The sequence below is a fragment of the Salvia splendens genome, chromosome 6, assembly GCF_004379255.2.
Source record: "Salvia splendens isolate huo1 chromosome 6, SspV2, whole genome shotgun sequence".
Taxonomy (NCBI): Eukaryota; Viridiplantae; Streptophyta; class Magnoliopsida; order Lamiales; family Lamiaceae; genus Salvia; species Salvia splendens.
In genome coordinates this window covers 19924370-19940240 of record NC_056037.1, presented here as the reverse complement: position 1 = coordinate 19940240, position 15871 = coordinate 19924370, and the positions used below count along the sequence as shown (strand labels likewise).

At 35.4% G+C, this 15871-nt stretch overlaps 2 long non-coding RNA genes across 16 annotated transcripts; both read right to left on the bottom strand.

The window, feature by feature from the left end:
* Positions 1 to 202: 202 nt before the first annotated feature.
* Positions 203 to 3297, bottom strand: LOC121810088. Of its 2 annotated transcripts, XR_006052354.1 has the most exons (6): positions 2276 to 3297; positions 1487 to 1855; positions 1107 to 1256; positions 907 to 993; positions 436 to 525; positions 203 to 266 (listed from the first exon to the last, which is right to left on the bottom strand). It is a non-coding gene; the product is annotated as an uncharacterized LOC121810088 (long non-coding RNA). The 2 variants fall into 2 exon arrangements; XR_006052353.1 differs by lacking the exon at positions 436 to 525 and having other exon boundaries at positions 2276 to 3296.
* Positions 3298 to 3466: 169 nt separating this feature from the next.
* LOC121808239 lies at positions 3467 to 13122 on the bottom strand. 14 transcript variants are annotated; one of them, XR_006052158.1, is made up of 14 exons: positions 12978 to 13122; positions 11774 to 12709; positions 10563 to 10658; positions 10193 to 10288; positions 10045 to 10114; positions 9725 to 9788; positions 9446 to 9522; positions 9172 to 9223; positions 5878 to 8966; positions 5602 to 5759; positions 4687 to 4787; positions 4482 to 4573; positions 4310 to 4394; positions 3467 to 3794 (listed from the first exon to the last, which is right to left on the bottom strand). It is a non-coding gene; the product is annotated as an uncharacterized LOC121808239 (long non-coding RNA). The 14 variants fall into 14 exon arrangements; XR_006052157.1 differs by having other exon boundaries at positions 5878 to 8963; XR_006052159.1 differs by having other exon boundaries at positions 5878 to 8963; positions 9180 to 9223.
* Positions 13123 to 15871: the final 2749 nt, after the last annotated feature.

Genomic DNA, 15871 nt, shown 5'->3' with positions numbered 1-15871 from the left:
AATAATCAGTTTATTTTCAAAGTATAAACTTGTTGGTTTTTCAATGTAATTGTAACAATAGATTTAAAGGGTCTGGGAAATATTTTTCTATTATAAATGCCAATGAACATGTATCTCTCTAGAGTAGTATGACAAAAACAACATGATGCTTTGATTTTAGAAACCAATACCTCGCGTCCAACTGACTTTGCCATATCCTAAGTGCTGTGTTGCTGGCCACCTCATCCAGGTATATGATACACTTCAGCTTCACAGAGTTGCAAAAGCTGCAACAGAAAAAATCACACTTACTTAAAGAATTAAGGGGGGTCTGTTCATAAAAACCACACCAAGCACAGTACAAGCACATAAAATTTTTAAGGTGTGCTAAATTTACCAATAGTTGTAAGATTTAAAGACATATATCAACTTATCTTAATTGGAAAGTGCACACACAATAGATAAAGCTTTAGATTTTAGGCAGGAGATAACAGCCATGTATGAGGAAATATTGTCTGAGCACGATAACTTTAAGTTCATGACAGCCTGAACCAGAATCAGAGCACCTCCATTGCACAGGGAAGAAAACAAATAATAAAGAAACAAAAGGGGAAAAGGAAAACGAGAAAGTAATCGGGAGTTAAGAAAGAATTTAGAAGTGTGAGATTTAGTTAACCAGTGGGATAAAGTTAAATGTGCTATTAATAGAACTTGTAATTGCTAACTCATAACAAGGAAGAAAATCGTCAGAGTAAAAGCATAGGAAAACCAAAAGGATCAAAACAAAGTGTAAACAGAGAATTAAAAATGATAAGACAGCTACATCCAATCACCTCTATGGGAGTTTCTCTTCTCATAGTTGTAAAACCAGTCCCCATGTTAATGTAATCCATAAGCGCACAGTGAGAGAGAGTAGCACAGTTAAACCTGATTATTTACTTGCTGAGGTTGATCTAGAAGACCATGGAAATCCGACCAGGCAGATTGTATTGACAGCAAAGCACCACTGAGTGACTGCATTGTGGGTTTTGAGTAGATTAGCTCTCAAAAATACAGTCAAAACAAGGTAAATATAAAAAAAGTATCAAGGCAACTACATCAAAGTATACAAAGACACTATTACCTACCTTAGGAAGGGTAGGTGTGTTGTGATGGATTCATGTAATTAGGAGTGAACTGAGAACTTGGTGGTCTCTGTTGCAGTGGGATCGAAGAGGGAATTGCTAATCCAGACAATTGCTGCTGGGTCCGATCAGAGAAAATGATGGGCATACAATCTGAAACCAAAAGGACAAAATTACAGTGATCATGAGTTCACACAAATCACTTGGAGTAGAAGTATTATCCACAACAACATAGACAAGGTAAAACCAGAAACCACATATAGGCATGTGGGAAGATGATATGAATGATGACATCGACATAGCACTTTTTTCATGTTTTCTCATATGTTTCTCATATGCAGGTTCAACTACTTAATAGGAAGATAAAATTACATGTTTAATACCTCTATATGTGGAGCTGAAGATTGAATATGACCGTGTCGGTGATCAGTATTGGCAGTATGGCCAACATCACGTTCAGAATAAGCCGCCGAAATACTGTTGAGTGCCCTATCTATAAATGCTACAAAGTGCAGGATATGATGGCATACTGTGGCCACTCAATGAGATGGTCCACAAACTGCTCCAATGCCATACTCCCAAAGGAATGTCATAAATCCAAGGTAAGACTGAAATTCACAATAATAACATTAACTGATAAACTAGGAAGGAACAAACTTCTGAATCTGCAGGCTTCCTCAAAGCATCTAAAACAGCTCGTAAAGCAATACCCCACGTAAGGCGAGTCACACATTGATGCTTAATGACTGATCCTGAAGCAGAAGCATTCACAAAGGATAAGCAATATAGGCAAACTGAAAATTTTTTAGAACAAGATAACATTACAACTAACATTGTTAGGTTGAATAGTATTTTACAACACTACTAATATGTTCTTCTGTAAACCAAAATTTGTTGCATAATCACCAAACGGACAGGTAAAGATAACAATCTCAAATATAGTAGACTATGTATAAAACTACTTAATTGGCATATAAAAGATGTTAAGTCAAATTAAATTGTTGAGGACCTTGACCAAATATGTAGAAATCGAAGTAGTCTAGATTCCATCCATTGTAATTTAAGTATTTACTACATGGTAGCAACAAGCTGCAGTTTCCATTCCGGCATTGCAAAAATATTAAAATCATGAGAAAGATCAGTCACCCTGCCACATTAGCGGCAACACTAACCTTATAGAAAGTATCTTTACTTGACACTCATTGATTGCTCCACCAGCTTCCAAGGCCCATGATTTCTTTTTTAGATGCAATACAGCAAACTGAATGCCAAAGTAAAAAGGAAATGTGTCTAGTAAGTAACTTTACTTGGGAAAGAGCCTGTAAAAGCGTTTAACAGATATATTAAGAAGCCAAGATTTGACAATCGATGGGGTTTACATATCTAAGAAACACTAATATTGCACATATTTGTACACAGCATGGAGACAAAGAAAAATAGGATACTATGCATGTATTAATTAATTATGCTGCAAGGTAGCAAAAATTGGATTAGAAAAAGATGAAAAACGTCAAGCACAGTATAACAAACAAAAATTTAATATATGTAATAGTTTAATTATATAGCTGCAAAAGACAGTAAAGAATGAATAAAATAAGTAGAAAAATATAGGCGCAACAACCAGGAAGCAGAAGACCAAGCAAAGCAAGCTCAAAAACCAATAAATAGACTTGTGCCTTCTATTTTCCACACCTTCCCCCATTTCTTATAAGTTAAAAACTCAGTTGCCACCTACCACCCCCGACCTTCAGATCGACTAAGTATATTCTACTCTATTTATGCACTAGGAACTATCATAGAAAACACCTTAGTTGCACAAGAGATAACATTGGAAAGAATGAATCTAAATGCTTAGAGAGGCCTTCAAATAGAATGAATCCAAATGCTTAGAGAGGCCTTCAAATCGACTAAGAGTGACACGAGAATATGCTAAATTACATCAGAAGCCTCAAACGTAACAGAATTGGCACACAACTCAGTAATCTAAGTCACATAAATTCTTTCCTGCATACAGCCAAGAAAAGGGTTACAGGTTTAGTAGTGCAACATGTAGAAGAATTCCAAGGACACAAAAATTATAAACTGTTGTATGTATTCCACTTCCTACAACTAAACAAAAATTATATCTATATGTATGTACAAAGAAGAGAATAGTGGATTAGAAAAAGTAGAAAAACGCCGTATAACACACAAAAATATAATATTATATATATATATATATATATATATATATATATATATATATATATATATATATAATATTATATATATATATTACAGGTTAATTATAAAGCTGCAAAATGCAGCAAAGAATGAATTAAATAAGTAGAAAAATATAAGTGCACCAACCAAGAAACAGAAGATCAAGCAAAGCAAGCTCAAAAATCAATAAATAGACTTGTGCCTTCATTTTTCGACCCTTCCCCCCGCTTCTTTTAAGTTAAGAACTCAGTCGGCCCCTACTACCCTCGACCTTCAGATCGACTAAGTACTATCTAGTCTATTTATGCACTAGGAACAATCACAGAAAACAACTTAGCAGCACAAGAGATAACATTTGCAAGAATGAATCTAAATGCTTAGAGAGGCCTTCAAATCAACTACGAGTAACACTAGAATATGCTGAATTATCTCAGTAGCCTCAAACGCAGTATGATTGCTCTGTAATCTGCCTCAAACACAAAGTCTTTCCTGCATACAACCAAGAAAAGGGTTACAGGTTTAGTGCAACATGTAGAAGAATTCCAAGGAGATAAAAATAACAAACTGTTGTGTGTATTCCACATCCTAGACAAAGATCGAACCCCAATTTTATCGGGTACCGACAAATGTAGAGCATCAGAAAGATTTTGCAGTAGTTCTTCATTGATGGCTTAAGTATGAAATGACACACTAAATATCGAACTAAAGTTAGTTTATTAAAAAAATGTTTGAATATTGAAGCAAATATTGGTCGCAGCTTTATACCCTTCAACTCGCTGGAATAAATAGTGAAGTGGTCAAAATTGAACTGGAGCAGTAGTACGCTACCCTCCATTCCATCCATTGTATAATAACCAGTTAAATTACCCACACACGTCAAATACCCCTAAACAGAAGTCTTGCTCAACCTCAAGCAAGTTAGACAAATAAGCACATTCACAAGACCCATGATTTGACGACTGTAATAAAAGTTCGGATTTCCCACCTGCTGGGAAACCTAGTACCTTCTCGCATACCAAAATGCTGACAGTTTCTGATAGTCCTTCTCTATTAACCGAATGAACATGTTGAGAAACAGATCTTTCTTACCTGAGATTGAAACAAATGTTATTAGTTGTTAAATATTACTATCAGCAGCATACCCTGATTGAAACCAAAAATTACTAAATCATTTACCCTGGTATACATCAGGAACAAAGCAATGAAGGTTTGCAATCACTTTAATCAACAAAGACGTTTTCTGATGAGCATAAGATGAACGAGGTACACTGCAAGGGGTGAATTCAAATTTATGTGTCCATATACATTGACACCATGCAATAGTTGTAACTGACTAATTTGGTGAAATAAGAATTATTGAGATGATGTAGATAATACATACTCTAATGGTGCATCCTCTTCACAAACTAGAACGTTAGACGATCACCAGCCAGATACAAACTCTCCATGAGGGAGTAGAAAGATTGCTGCTAAAGCTTCCCTCTGAAGGAACACATTTGTAGGGTCAGAAAAAAAAATGCACGATTTCCTTGAGAAAAGATTATAACAATTGATGAATCAAAAGAATTGAATTGATGTGTGCAGTATAGCATATCAATTTCCATTTACTCTTGCAAATAAAACAAATAACTAACCATCATACATTGACAAATAGCTTAAACTCTTCTTACTAATCATTTGTATCTCTTTGCAATGACAAAAACCAAATGAGGAAATGAAGTCACTTGAACAGTTCATGGTAGTTTTTCAATTAGACGATCAAGATGGCAAAAAAAATATGCTGGCAAACTTACGAACTCATTCTATGTGCTAAGTGACTTGTGAACATAGCAACTACAGTTTGGGAAGCCCTCTTTATTCCATTCCACAAAATACCAGCAAAAAAAAATAGTTGGTTAGGTTTAAGTTCAGAAATTTGCCACTAGATCCACAGGCACACACTATACTTGCAAATAACATGCAAAATACAAATAAGATTGTCCCCAGACTATATAGTACAAACATTTAAGATAAGATCATCAAGTCTAAGTTATTGCAGGTGCTCAAACTCTCACCTTTTCATTTGAAAGTAACTTTCATAAAATTAGCATCCATTAGTTAAAACCAGCAATTTGATCTCAAAATCTCTCAAGCACATCATTAGTGTGTTCACATAAGCAAATACATTTTCTAAGAAACGCAGATGTCATGCTTTGAGTCTTGTCGACCTTCAATCATGAAAAGCAAAGAAACCTTACCATGAAATCTATAGCACTATATAAGATTTTAAAATTAGTTGTACTGAAGGAAAGCTTACAAAGTTTATCATAATGAATGACCGAAAATTTGAAGCATCTGAGACGACATCTGCCAAGCGCTTTGTATTACGTTCCAGTCCCTTCGGGTAACTTGCCTCGGTGGGAGCATTTAACTCTCTTGAATCTATACCAAACATTTTTTCAGCAATGCAAGAACCTATACAAAACAAATGCTCATGTTAACAGTAGGGCAAAATGAGAAATTGAAAACTGCATATGTATAAAAGGCAAAATCTTCTCAAAGTGTAGATATTGCAATGCTAAATACTATATACATTTGTTATAGACTCAATTGAGTGCTCAACCAGCTTCCAAGGCCCATGATTTCTTTTTTAGATGCAAGTTCAGCAAACCTAATGCGAAAGTAAAAAGCAAATGTGTCTAGTAAGTACTTGGGAAAGAGCCTGTAAAAGCATATATTAAGATGCCAAGATTTGACAATCAGTGGGGGTTTATATATCAAAGAAACACTAATATAGCACATATTTGTACAGGCATATGAGATAAAGAAAAATAGGATACTATGTATGTATTATTTATAGAGCAGCAAGACAGCAAACAGTGGATTAGAAAAAGAATAAAAACGTCAGCCACAGTATAACTCACAAAAATATAATATATTTAACAGATTAATTATAAATCTGCAAAATGCAGCAACGAATGAATTAAATAAGCAGAAAAATATAGGTGCAACAACCAAGAAGCAAATGATCAAGCAAAGCAAGCTCAAAAATCAATAAATAGACTTGTGCCTTCAGTTTTCCATCCTTTCCACTGGTTTCTTTTATGTTAAGAACTCAGTCGCCCCCTACCACCCTCGACCTTTAGATCGACTAAGTACTTTCTAGTCTATTTATGCAAGAATGAATCTAAATGCTTAGGGAGGCCTTCAAATCGACTACGAGTAACACTAGAATATGCTGAATTATCTCAGTAGCCTCAAATGCAGCATGATTGCTCTGTGATCTGACTCAAACAACCCTAAACTCAAACACAAAGTCTTTCCTGCATACAACCAAGAAAAGGGTTACAGGTTTAGTGCAGCATGTAGAAGAATCCCAAAGAGATAAAAATTATAAACTGTTGTATGTATTCCACTTCCTACAACTAAACAAAAAATTATATCTAAATGTATGTACAAAGAAGAAAATAACTAACCACACATCCAGGCATAGTGAATATATCGTGTTATTCAGAATTAGACAACGCAAGTACAACCCCAATTTTATCAGGTACCGACAAGTTTAGAGCATCAGAAAGATTTTGCAATAGTTCTTCATTGATGGCTTTAGTATGAAATGACACACTAAATATCGAACTAAAGTTAGGTTTATAAAAATAAATGATTGACTATTGAAGTAAATATTGGTTGCAGCTTTATACCCTTTAACTCACTGGAATAAATAGTGAGATGGTCAAAACTGAACTGGAGCAGTAGTGCGCTACCCTCCATTCCATCCATTGTATAATAACAAGTTAAACAATTACTCACACACATCAAATACCCCCAAACATAAGTCTTGCTCTACTTCAAGTCAAGTTAGACAAATAAGCACATTCACAAGACATTAGATAATCCTCTACTTCAAGTCACATCAAATCACACAAATCATTTAGAGAAATTAGGTTGACCCCGAATTCACTCGCGGGTAAGACTTTAGAACAAGAATTGTACACGAACTAATTCCCTAAGAGTTAGGCATCCCAATGCTTCAATGTAAGTTCGATTTATGTATTGGGAGTCTCAAACCATCGTCACTAATTCATAAAGAGAGTTTCTTCCGGCTATTCTTTATTTTAAGCACGTAAGATCTTTCTCCCAAACTCAAGCAAAATTTATCGCTCACAAGTCAATATGATGCATAAATCAAAAGGTCTTATTCATTTGGATGTAATGGGGCTTTTGGTAAAGGTGTGATCATATTTGGTTAAGTAGCTTATCACATTCTTAAAATACTAGCACATCCATCATAGCATCCTTCACAACATCCTTCACATCTCACTCAATGCGTGCAAAATTCTGACAGCTCAACACCCCAAACTTGAATTTTTCTACCATCTAAACAAAGTCATCTTATTCTTTTGAGCAGATTTCTATTTTTCACTTTTTTTTCTAGCCTTTGGCTCTTTTTTACACATCATAGGCTGCCTTTTATTTTTATTTTTTTTACTAGCCTTGGCTTTTTTTTAACACATGAAAGGTTACCTTTTATTTTTCTAGCCTTGGCTTTTTTTTACACATGAAAGGCTGCCTTTTTTTTCTAGCCTTGGATTTTTTTTACACATTAAAGGCTGCCTTTTTATTTTATTTTTGCTTGAAGACACAACTTTTCACTTTGTATCTCAGTATAAATGAATACCACCTGATGAATGTTCCAGGACTTCCATCTTTTTCTTGCCACCATAAATACCCTCCCAAGAATTTTCCAGGATTTCCATCTTTTTCTTGCCACCATATATACCCTCCAGAGAATGTGCTAGCATTTTATTTTTAGTGACTAGGGTAGAAAATATAGGCCAAAAAATGGATATAATAAGCAGGCTAATATAGTACTTCAAAATTTTCAACAAAGAAATTAGGCTTTTGCGGCTCAAACTGGCTCACTAGGGGTTTATTTAGGGTTAGGCATGTGATAATTTGGATATGAGGCTTTTTGTCCTATTGCCTAAATCATTTTTATGCACCAATGTCAACAAGATTGCAACTCATAAAGCTCTCATTCAGTCGATCGGCCCTATGGCTTTTTCAATTAATTTTTCAAAACCGGAATAGTTCTCTCTCCTTAGCTCAAGAAATCGGGCACCAAAGAACACTCTTGTCACTTTATCTGAAGCACGGGAAACCTAGTTCTCCAGAAGTTAGTAAGCAACAAGTTTACAAACCAACCCTTGAGAGAAATGAAGCCTACACTAATAACCCATAAAAAAGTGGTGAAAGTAGTGACAATCAATATAGAGAAGATCTTGCATGCATACACAAATAGCAAGTAGCATAGTACTAGTGCAATTTTTGGATATTTATGAAGCTAATATTCGTTGTTTATCAATTGGTGATGTGTATGAAATCATTAAAAACTAGGGAGATGCACATATTAGAGAGCCATGGCAGACAACCTCTCGGAAATTTACTCTTAATCACATAACATGTCAATTACAAAAAAAACATTTAAATTATCTATAAAATCAACATATCAGGCATGAATGAGAATAAATAGCAGTTAGGCACCCATGTATAAGTAGGAAACATCACAAGTTGAGTATATACGGGTTTGAATGACACCCGAAAAAGATGAGAAGAAGTGTTACCAGAATCCGCAAAGACCAAGATTTGACGACTACAATAAAAGCTCGGATGTCCTACCTGCTGGAAACCCGGTACCTTCTCACATACCAAAATGCAGAAAGCAAACCTCTACCAGTGTATCATTATCAGAATAAAAAACATAATACTCTGTCAATTTAGATCATCTTCGAAACTTTCCAACATTCAATTTTCATTGATCGATTAAATTGTTTTCTTTAAATATATACTGCCATCTTCGCTGTCATCTTTACAAGATCGGTCTTACCTTCCTACCTTCCTTTTCTGGCATTAAAATTCCTTTTTATGAAGCTTATTCCCTACAAAACAGTGTGAATCATTTGCATATCATGTAAGACCCCGAGCAAATTAAGTGTTATTTAAATGTGGTTTTTATTAACATGATTTTCAAATCGTATGCGAAAGGAAGGAAACGTTTTATATCATAGAAAAAAGAGAATTTCTTTCGTTTTCTTTTATCATCACTAGAAAAAATAAGTACTACATCACAACATAAGTTGATTTCTTACAAAAAAATGTACCTACTCTTTTTTTCATCAGGGCCGGGAGTCCAATATAGGAAGCTAGTTGCTCCTGCAGTCCACCTCTTCCCAAGCTCCTGCAAGAAGAAACAAACTTCATTAAAATCTTATAAAAAGAAAACAGATATGATTATGATAAAATATATATATATATATGTATATATATATATATGTATACTAAGGTAACGATCATTTCTATTAAGACCCCAAAAACAGATGCACTTAACATTTTATGGAAAAGATGAATGATATCCATAGGTTAAGCCAGAGAGGTTTTACATGGACTAAATGATTTTCCGATGCAGCACGAACGATTCGGCACTCAAACTGACTTACAAATAACCTACAAAGAAGATTGTCAATCTCAGATAGCCTTAAAATTACATTAAGTACAGAATGCACTCCTGCGCATAATGAATAATTGTGGTGAGTGAAGCAAGTTTATTAAAGAAAAAAAAAGTGCAGCTATAAGAAGCAGCAGCATTGTGACCATCTGCTAGAATGTTTCATTATCTAAATTGCAAAATAAGAAAGATAGGACATGAAGAAATAATTTATACCCGATTTCAGCATGGAAGGAAGGCATATATTCAAATTACCTAGGCAGTTGTACATCATCTTCATTCAAAAATCCTGGAACTAAAGACTCTGCATGACTTAACAGTGAACCTACATGCAACAGAGTATTAGAATATAGATATGTACTACTACTTCATTAACCAAGGGAAGAGTTAGATGCATGCATACATAAGTTCTTGCTAACTGTGGACACTTTGTCATCTGACAGTTTCTAATAGTCCTCTATGAACCGAATGAACATGTTGAGAAACAGATCCTTCTCATCTGGGATTGAAACAAATGTTATTAGTTGTTAAATATTACTATCAAGCAGCATACCCCGATTGAAACGGAACAAAGCAATGAAGGTTTGCAATAACTTTAATCAACAAAGACGTTCTCGTATGATCATAAGATGAACGAGGTACACTGCAAGGGCGAATTCAAATTTATGTGTCTATATACATTGACGACTTAAGGTGTTTAAGATCCACGCAATAGTTGTAACTGACTAATTTGGTGAAATAAGAATTCTTGAGATGATGTAGATAATACATACTCTAATGGTGCATCCTCTTCGTAGGACGTTTGACGAGCACCAGCCAGATACAAACTCTCCATGAGGGAGTAGAAAGATTGCTGTTAAAGCTTCCCTCTGAAGGAACACATTTGTAGGGTAAGAAAAAAAAATGCACGATATCCTTGAGAAAAGATTATAACAATTGATGAATCAAAAGAATTGATGTGTATAGTATATAGCATACCAATTTCCGTTTACTCTTGAGACATAAAACGTCAAATAAAACAAATAACTAACCATCACACATCGACAAGTAGCTTAAACTCATTTGTATCTCTTTGCAATGACAAAAACCAAATGAGGAACTGAGTCTCTTCCATATTATTCTCTCTCTTAATTTACTTTCCCCTCACTTTAACTATTTATTATGATTTTTACAAAACATGTGCGAAAAATGAAAACGGTCATCTTAACTGGGATAAGACTGATAAGATTGGTACAAAGTAAATAAATTAGCAAAACGTAATCAAACCTACACTACACTAGTAAGACAATTAAGTAGACATCCAGTTTTCATTTAGACACAATCAAATGAAAGAGCAGAACAGTTAATAAAGCAATTGGGAGCAAACCAAGGTCATAATAAGACCATTACAGCCAATAAACGAATCAATTAACACACTTGAGGCTGAATATGAATAACTATTGCAGCATCTCTTGTCTCCAATATATAAGACTAATTCTATCATCTTGACAACAGCATCAACATTTCAAGCACATTATAAATATAAACTCTAGTCAACAAGTCAGATGTACCAAAAGCTCATAAAAAACAAACGAAAAAATTATGGTTTAGAGTTTAGACCATGCAAGACAACACAATATATTAACTTTGGAACATACTTGACAAAAAGATTGAAACCATAACATATTTCTTAATATACTCAGATATCTGTAAAAAGTTATAATCTCAGCAGTCATTACAAATGACAACAAATCAAAAATTAGCAGCAAAATTCCCAGGTCTCATGCTATGAAAAAGCAACAAATATGCATTTGGAATGCAAATACAGTGTCATGAGATATCGTTATACCTATAGTTAGAATGAGCATTTAACATACTAAGTCAATGGATTAATCCCTAAAAATTAGATAAGTTTGCTACCGAAACTACTAGGTGTGTATTTCATAGCTTTCTCTATCAACACTCACCTAAAATCAATGTAACTGAAACATTAAAGAGATTCTACCTGAACTAGAGGCTTTAATACATCCAGCCAGAACTTCCAAAGAACACACAAGAAAGCTTGGACACAAATCACAGATTCAAAAACAGCTAGAGGCGCTATGTCTGGTGAGGCATCATCTCACAGATCACTTGAGCATGTATACTCAATTCTAGATAAACATTAGCTTCTAGCAGGTAGAACCTAAAAAGGCAAAAGGCCATTCTAACTAAAAATAGAACAAAATACATTTCATAGAGGGTAAGATGTCTAGATTAGAAAGCTTAACAGTGTCTCAATGAGATTCTTAAAACTTAGAATTCAGCGAATAAGAAACAACAAAATACTAAGGTTCTCCAGTCTTCTACAGATCATCTCCTTGCTAGTACATTGAAAATCTAGTCAACTCCGAGTGGCGAGAAGCAATAGCCAAGAGAAATGTGAGAACTCCTTCAAGATGCTTAAAAGACATCTATCTTGAATAAGGATGGTATCGACTACTGCCACTATAACCTGCTCTGCCTCCGTTAATTCCCCCTCCTGCTCCACCATAACTAGCACCAGGGCCAAAGTCATATCCACCACTTGCCCTAGCTCCACCATAAACTCCAAAGTCATATCCACCACTTGCTCAAGAAGAGAACCCAATCTCATGAACCCAAATCTATATCCCTAACATATCTAGCCAAACAGGAAGGTAAAATTTGTAAAGTGGAAAATTAGTGGAAACTTTCCTAAGCCGCGAAGTCCACAGCAGTCCGACGAAATTGACAGTGACGATGCAGCCGAGATGGCTGGAGTATGACACCGACCGAAGTGAGACTCCGACGGCAGCGACTGCCCAGTGGATCCTGGAGCACCTCTCACCGATCGGCGAGAATCGGTGTCAACGAAATCAGACGGCGAGTCCGTGAGGAGGTCGATGGTGACGTGAATTCCGCCTCATCGATTAAATAAACACTGACATACAACAAAGACAGTGAAATTACCAAAAAGGAACACAAAATAGCAGAAAAATACAAACAAACAAGGGGAAAAAAGACTACGCAAAGAAATTTTTACAAATTAAAACTCCATAACACACCTTTTTCTAGCTTAATTTGCACGCATTATCACAAACTACAAGTTCGCCCCCAACTAAACCAGTTTCGCAAACCCATTTCGAACACCATTTCCACAAAACTAAATAAACATACAACTGAAAGCAAATTCGGAGAGAAAAGATTACCGGAGATTGCTTCCACGTCGGCGGCGCCTGAAGCCACGATGAGCAGCCGGCATCGGCGGCGGCGTCGCAGCCGGAGAATTCGAGGCGACTCAGAAGAGACGAGAGGCGGTCAATGAATGTGATGCTTTTTCCAACGGCAATTAAAATTTGGGAGGAATCAATCGACCAAAATTATTAATTTAATTAGAAAGGAAAATTCTTTGGGCTGGGATTAATACCATGATGGCCCGAATGAATTAGAAAAAATTAGGGCTGATTATAGTGGGCTATATTTAAATAATTCTTTAAATTGGCTGATTGATTAATTCTTTGGTCTAGATTGATTAATGGGTTAGAAAGGATTGATTAACTTTTTGGTCTAGATTGATTTAGTAAATGGTGGGCTAATTTTAAGTGGGTTACTTTTAAATAATTTGGGGTCAATTAGAGTGATTGGATTTTATCTTATGGATTTGGTGTCACGACCGCCCATACCAGGGGTATCACAAACGCGGCGATCGTGACCGACATGCATGGACAACAGTTTAAAAGAACAACTTAAGACTTAAAGAAAGAAAACAACTTAGTTTGAAGAAGTTTAAGGTCATTTTGTTTAAAGACGTAAAGAAACATACTTTTAGAAAGGGCACCGGAAAAATTTGACTTAAGAGGTACAACTATATATAAAAAAACTAAGGTAAAGCGAACATTTAACTTAAATCTCGGAAAACACCATTTTCAGAAAGACAACGTAAACACTCGTTTAAACCTAACACCACCATACATGTTCAAACACAACACGAAAAGATTAAGGTCTTAAGACATAATTTAAAACATAGCAGCGGATAAATAAGGTTCAGGGAGAGTCAAGGATCACGCCTATGTATGACGACACAACGTATCCTAGGGTCTTTAGCCAGCTCAACATCCACCGCAACATCCCGCTCAACCTGCACGTAAGAAAAAATAATATGCAGGGCTAGTACTTGTTGTACTCAATGGGCTCATGCCGAAAACATTTTAATAAGTTATGTCATCCATACCAGTGATCTCGAGTTTTAACATTTTAGAAAAGAAATATCATCGAGTATCACAAAAACAATTTCATAGCCTGGCCAGGCAAAACAATCTCCCCACTTTCTCAACAACCAATCATTCACATCCTCTTACCATAGTGCGACGAAAGTGTGGCCACACTATTCGCCCACGAGACTGGCCGACTAGCAAGGACGTCTCACGATCCCCTCTGTGTACACAGCCTGATAGGGTTTGCGGCCCTACTCAGACCCGAATTCGTTTATCATAGCCCTATAGCCTAATGGAGCGAACTCACAAACTAGGCATCAAGCACAATCTCAATATAGCCCTATAGCCCAACGGAGCAAGCTCAAACGAACTAGGCATCAGGCACACAATCTCATAATAAAAACAACATGGCATGACATAACAGTTAAACCACCCTTATATCGCCACATAATATTTTTTGGAAAAGTAAAAAGGTTTGAAAAGAAAGCCCACCTCGATCGCTTAGCAAATTCACAACCCAACTTATAGCAACCCTCGATCCTCGAGTTCACGAGTACACAACACCCTTGTCAACGACAACACAAGTCAGCCTTCCACAACAACATTTTACTATGCATGTCCTATCGTTTTCTCTCTCATCGTTTTTCTCAAATTCCGCAACCCAACATACGTCACAAAGGTGTAAAGACACACGTAACACATTCCAACTTATCACAAGTGATTTCAACATTTAAACACGTTCCTTGGACATACATGCATCATATAATACTTTTAAACTTGAAACTAGGTGTCATTTTAACAAGGCAGAAAACTGGCAGAACTGCGGGACCGTTTTGTAAAAATCACTATAAATTCACCCGACCTCATATGAAGCTAAATTTTGGTCACAATACAGAGGAAACATTCAAGTTCATCCATGAAAATGTTCACACCGAAATCACGTCATTTAGTCAGTCATATCACATATTAAACTCTCTGGTCGGAACATATAATTTCTGACAGCACTGTGCAGTTCATTTGAAAAATTTACCATAAATGATTAACCATGTCCACATGTTTGGTTCTGTCTCATGGTTCTGTCTTGTTGAATCGGATTTTCTGAAATGCTAATCATAGCCTTATTGTCATAGAAAACTTGACAAGTATTTTAAGCATTGTAACCATACTCGATTAAAATTTCTATGACAAGTATTTTAAGCATTGTAACCATACTCGATTAAAAAAAATTATTGTCATAAGACCTCAATGGATCCGTTTTTTATTACTCCAAAATGAACAACCTTTTGCTTTAACATTTAATTTCAATATATTCTAATTTATAATTAATTATTATGATTAATAATCATTCCACCATCAAGGTACATTAACCTTACCTTTTTCGTAATACCGTTAGTTAAAATTCATTATATTATACACCATTCGTCTCTCATTAAAAGAAGCGTTTGATGTTCCATTAGTTAATAAAGAGAGAATGATGTAAAGTCAAAAAAGAAAGAGAGAATGCCAAAAAAAATAAAATAACACACTTAACTTAGGACATCCCAAAAGGAATACGATCACTTAACGAGAGATAGAATAATATTTTTTTATTTTTAGGACACACAAATGTTGGGTGATAGTAGTATATCTTCTAAAACTATTAGCATTCCAACAAATACATGTTAGAGCATTTATCTTCTCAAATTATTTTTGCAGGTGATATTCCACCATCCATTTGCAACTTGAGATCCCTCCAAATCCTCCTTCTATCTTACAATTATTTGGAAGGAGCAGTCCCTGATTGTTTTGGAAACTTGAGTACATCTCTATTAATCCTCCATTTGAATGAAAATAAACTTATTGGCATCCCATCAACTTTCAAAAAGGGTTGTAGTCTTCAGTCAATCAAT